This window comes from Bactrocera latifrons, unplaced genomic scaffold (assembly GCF_001853355.1).
Source record: "Bactrocera latifrons isolate USDA-ARS-PBARC rearing strain unplaced genomic scaffold, ASM185335v1 scaffold_157, whole genome shotgun sequence".
Classification (NCBI taxonomy): Eukaryota; Metazoa; Arthropoda; class Insecta; order Diptera; family Tephritidae; genus Bactrocera; species Bactrocera latifrons.
In genome coordinates, this window is record NW_017535041.1 from 725,017 (window position 1) to 729,920 (window position 4,904).

Sequence of the window (4,904 nt, forward strand, 5' to 3'; positions counted from 1 at the left end):
CATTGTTGCAACTTACGTCACACTTTATTATGAACATTTATCATAATATTTATAATACTTACAAATATCATACATAYRTATGTACATCACAAGAGTGAATTGCATTTTTGTCTACATTTCACTTCCCAACCCACAACAATGCTTACACAATTATAAATTTTAAAATGAAAACTAGCTTTCTGTATAAATAAATGGTAAGTGGCAAGTGCTTAATCGGCATAAAGTTGCCAACACGCACATGCATTAAAGCTTATATACAAATCTACACACACACTCATACATATGTAAGTGCTTGCATGCAATGACACCGCTGYATTGCGAATGCATTTCGTAATAATAATGAAAGCAACATGGAAAAGCACTTGAAATGTAAGTAAATAATAACCATGTACCGTAGTTATAGAATAACGCCACCACACGCCGCCAACGCTGCGGCCAGCGACACACATTTCACATAAGTGCGTGCCAACAAACGAATGCCATGTGCATTTACTGTTTGCAACATGCGCGCTGTGTAGTATGTTATGTAAAAACAGAAATATGCAGCAGGAATGCCACAATGCGATAAGCGTCGCCAAAAAGCTGTGTTACCGTGCAACCCCCCACCAACGCGGCCACAATTCGTTGCAGGAATTAAAAAATTAAACATATAAATAAACTACATTGGTACAGTGTTGCATGCAACATGCTGTTCGCTTGGATAAGCGTATTACATGCGCTGCGGTGCAATAGTCGAGCCAACTCACTCGCCCACTAGTGTTGATGGGGCCGATGACTCAACTCAGAGTAAACTGAAAGCCATGCGCGTCACTCATACGCCCCAGTGCTGGCAGAGCTTGCAAGCTCACACACGCATATTTGCATGCACTTGTATTTATAACACATATTTGCAACTGCACGCYATGTTTTTGACTTGCAGGTGACTGCGCTTGAAACCTTAGCAATTACTTCCGCGRAACTTTAGACACTATCAGTTGTGGTGGCAGTAATTTAAAACTTTTTTTGAGTTGTTGTTAGCGAAAGTGACTGTGTGTCCATTTTAAAATATATTAAATGCGAATTATTTGAATAATTTTACGTATTTAAAAAATTAAGAAAATAAGTTATGCAATTATTACAACGAAAGACATGGCTACACAAACTTTGAATCGATTTTTCAAACAGTTTTGAGATAAATATTATTTATCATAAAATAGTTAGAGTTTCTTATAGTCTCATATATATATAAGTTAATTTAAGTAGACATTTTTTTTGCAAGTATAAAAATGTATTGTTTTATGATTTTACCACGCGTTTTGAYAGGTTGTGAGTCCCCTCAGTCAATTTTTTGCCAGCGAAACTAAAAATCCAAACACTTTTTTCTTTGATTTTTAAAATGTGTCTACAATGATCTGATAGAGTTTCCTAGTTTACTGTACATAAAATATAGGCACCAGTTGACAATAAATTTCTTCTGTCATTTGGCTGTCAGTCGATTGTCATATAAGTGCTGCCAAATGGCGTGTGTCAAATGAAAGTTGTCAAACTGATGTCCAATGACAGCTAACAAATTGATGGTGACAGTTGATAAAATGATTAACAAGCAGAATAAAAAAATTCAGAGATGTTAAAAAAGTCAGATAAATGGTATATTTAGATGAAAATTTATGTCACTCTGCTGTCAGCTCACTTGGAGCTATCTTTTTTCGAATCGACATTTTAAGGAGTTACAAGAGTTTCCTCGGATAAAAAACTGCCTTTTTCAGCCATTTTTTTCTTATACAAAAAATGTAATATTTTATTATATTTTTTATTATTACCAACATACACTATTACCAAAAAAATTGTGAAATTTTTAGAAAAAAAAATGTTTAAACAAGTCCATTGTGACGTCATTCCCGGTGACCCATCGGAATAAAGATGGGCCCGCGTGGGCAAGATAACTCCTTACAGGATAATATAAAGTGAAAAAATACGTGCCTTAGTTAAAACCTTARCTTAGAACTTGGATGAAGTAAGAAAAAACTGAAAATTGTATTTTTGGCAGATATTTTTACAAAAATATTAAAATTTCACGACATTTTTTTTCAAATATTTGTAAACGAAAAAAAAACATCCTTCGGTCAGGTCTTTAAAAATTCTATCTCAAAGACCGGTGTAAACTTTCATCTATCGGTCTAGTTGTTCTCGAGAAATMTTGCCAACCGACTGCAAAAACACATTTTCGAAAAAACGAGTTTAAAAAGGGCGCACTTAGCATGGCTAGCTTCGAGCGCACATGCTCTCAAATCTGTATCTCCGAAACCTTTACTCTGATCAACTTGAAAATTTAGGACAATATTCTAGATATGTTGTAGAATTTAATAAGATAATAAAAAATAATARTAAAATTTATTGACATGTTTTCAAAAGGTCTCTATAAGTTTGTAACTGAATCAAAGTTAAAAATGTTGGGAGAAAAATCAGTTAAAACTTTAACAGTTCGGTTGGATAGAGAGAAAAATAATTATTTGTATTTATTATCGGTTTGTAGGTCTCAGATATTTCTCTCCCTCTTATATGTAAAATTTTGAAATTTTTTCAGTATTGTCTTGCATATTTTCACATTCCATGCGGCATGTCACCGTGAGTGCTCAGCTTGCATTTTCCAAACAAACACCTTGTCAAAGTCCCCTAAATACCACTCTATGATATATGTAGGCATATAATATGATAAATGCTATGGTATGTAGTTAGTGCGAGCAAAATTTATTGCGATAATCACTTTCAGTGGAATGCAAGGTCTAGTAGTAGTAGTAGTAGTTTCAAGTGTAAAAAAGCTGTCTCTTATACACATCTAGATGTGTATAAGAGACAGGTGTAATATAGTGCCCGATTATTTTATTATTGCATTTTCAATTGATAATTAAAATTAATTACTCATTTATTTTTATTTGGTTACTAATTATTTTAAACTGCAAATTTTAAATTTTAATGTTCCAATTACATCCAATTAATTTTTTTCTTTGTTTAACCGATTTTTACTAAGAATATATGAAATTTATTTTTTATCTATTTTTTTTTAATTTGCAGAAAAAATTTTAAAAAATAATTTGCTCAATTTAAAAAAAAATCCATAAATTAAAACCACAAAAAAGTTTCCCATACCGGGAATCGAACCCGGGCCTTCCGGGTGAGAGCCGGATATCCTAACCACTAGACAATATGGGACTTATCGCCATGTTTTACAAATGACTTATTACAATCGAGTAGCGATCGATAATTACTGATCATTAATACAATTGTTAGAAATATAAAAATTTAATTACAAAAATAGAAATATTAATTAGCTATAACCTTGAACAACAAAAAAGTAAAAAAAGAACATGCTTAATGATACAAATCTGCATTTTGTCACCTAAAATGCAAAATTTCGTGTGTTAAAATTGAGTTTTTTATTCCATACGACTCACTATAACATATTACATACATATGTAGCACAAAATTTTCAGCTGTCGCTGTTAAATATAACCACTATATAACCAATACATAACCAATCTATAACCAAAAGACAAAATTTATTCGAAATTTAGTCTTTTATTGTTTACGATTCACAATATCRTATTACATATGTATATGTATGTAGATATGTAGCACAAAATTTTCAGCTATCGCTGCAGATGTAACCAATATATAACCAGTTCATAACCAATATATGTAGATATAACCATTTTATAACCAAAACAAATTCTTTTCTTATGAGTGGTTTCTTTTACATAGTTTTTTCTTCGCCTRTAGACTTATGAAAAGTGATGTTACGTGGTTTTGCATTTTAGKTGGCAACATACATACTTTTTTATACTAATGAAAAATATGATAATGAAAATTTACGAYAACATTTCGTTGAAAATATTACGAAAGCAGCGTTTCATAAATACTAAAAATTATATGRTGTCCCAAATAACGAAGAATTTTCATTGCCCTAGCTATTATAATATATACATACATACATACATACATTCATTTATATATATACATATATGGCAAATACAATCAAATTCAATTAGCTCTTGCATGGAAAGCACAAATTACCAATTCAATTTGCTTGCAAAAATCAAATAATATATATGTACATTAAATAAAAGTAATTTCTTATCGCCCGACAAGCTGGCAAATTTATGCWGTGCAGGCGCTTTTAAGCACACGCATACATGCATAGCTTTAAGTAMATAAATGGACTCATAACCATATTTGTCCATCGCTTCCGTCATCTGCACTTGATGGTGTGTGTGTGAATGTATGCGTCTGTAGACACAGYGCCTTGAAGCCAACTTAACTTGCGTGCTTAAGCTTTCTTAAGTATCGGCTTCCCAAAACGCCACTCACAAGTCRCACATGCAGACAATGCTTTCCAACGCAAAAACACACCATGTACACCCCTCCTGCCACCTCAGGGGCTGCATTTTGCCCGATTTTTATCACAATTTCCACTTCACGTTCCCACAGTCATTCGTCACTTTATCACGTGTGCTACATGTTCGGTCACTTTGCCACTTTGACCCATTTTTCTTGGTGGCRGCCAAAAGCTTGTTAACTGTACATATGCATATATGTATGTGTGTGTGTGTAGTGCTAGAAAAAACACGACTGGCGAATGTGAGTGCTTTATGGATTTTTGATTAAATTATATTTATGTAAGTGCAATCATATTGTACAAGGGATATAAACCGGTATACATTTTTATAAAACATTACATTGTTATTTTGATTGGCATACAAACACATACAAGTAGGTAAGTGTGTGAATGTGTGTGTGTGCGGAAATCATAACGTAAATATAAKGGTATCGGAATTAGTGGCAAGTGATGTAATGGCTGCACTTTCTTGGAAAAGTAAAGTCCATTAACAGTTGCAGGAGTGTATACTTAAGTTTTTTATTAAACACAC

At 32.7% G+C, this 4,904-nt stretch overlaps 1 non-coding gene across 1 annotated transcript; it reads right to left on the reverse strand.

Annotated features, from left to right (window-relative positions):
• Positions 1-3,117: 3,117 nt before the first annotated feature.
• On the reverse strand, positions 3,118-3,189 carry Trnae-cuc. Its single transcript has one exon. It is a non-coding gene; the product is annotated as a tRNA-Glu (tRNA).
• Positions 3,190-4,904: the final 1,715 nt, after the last annotated feature.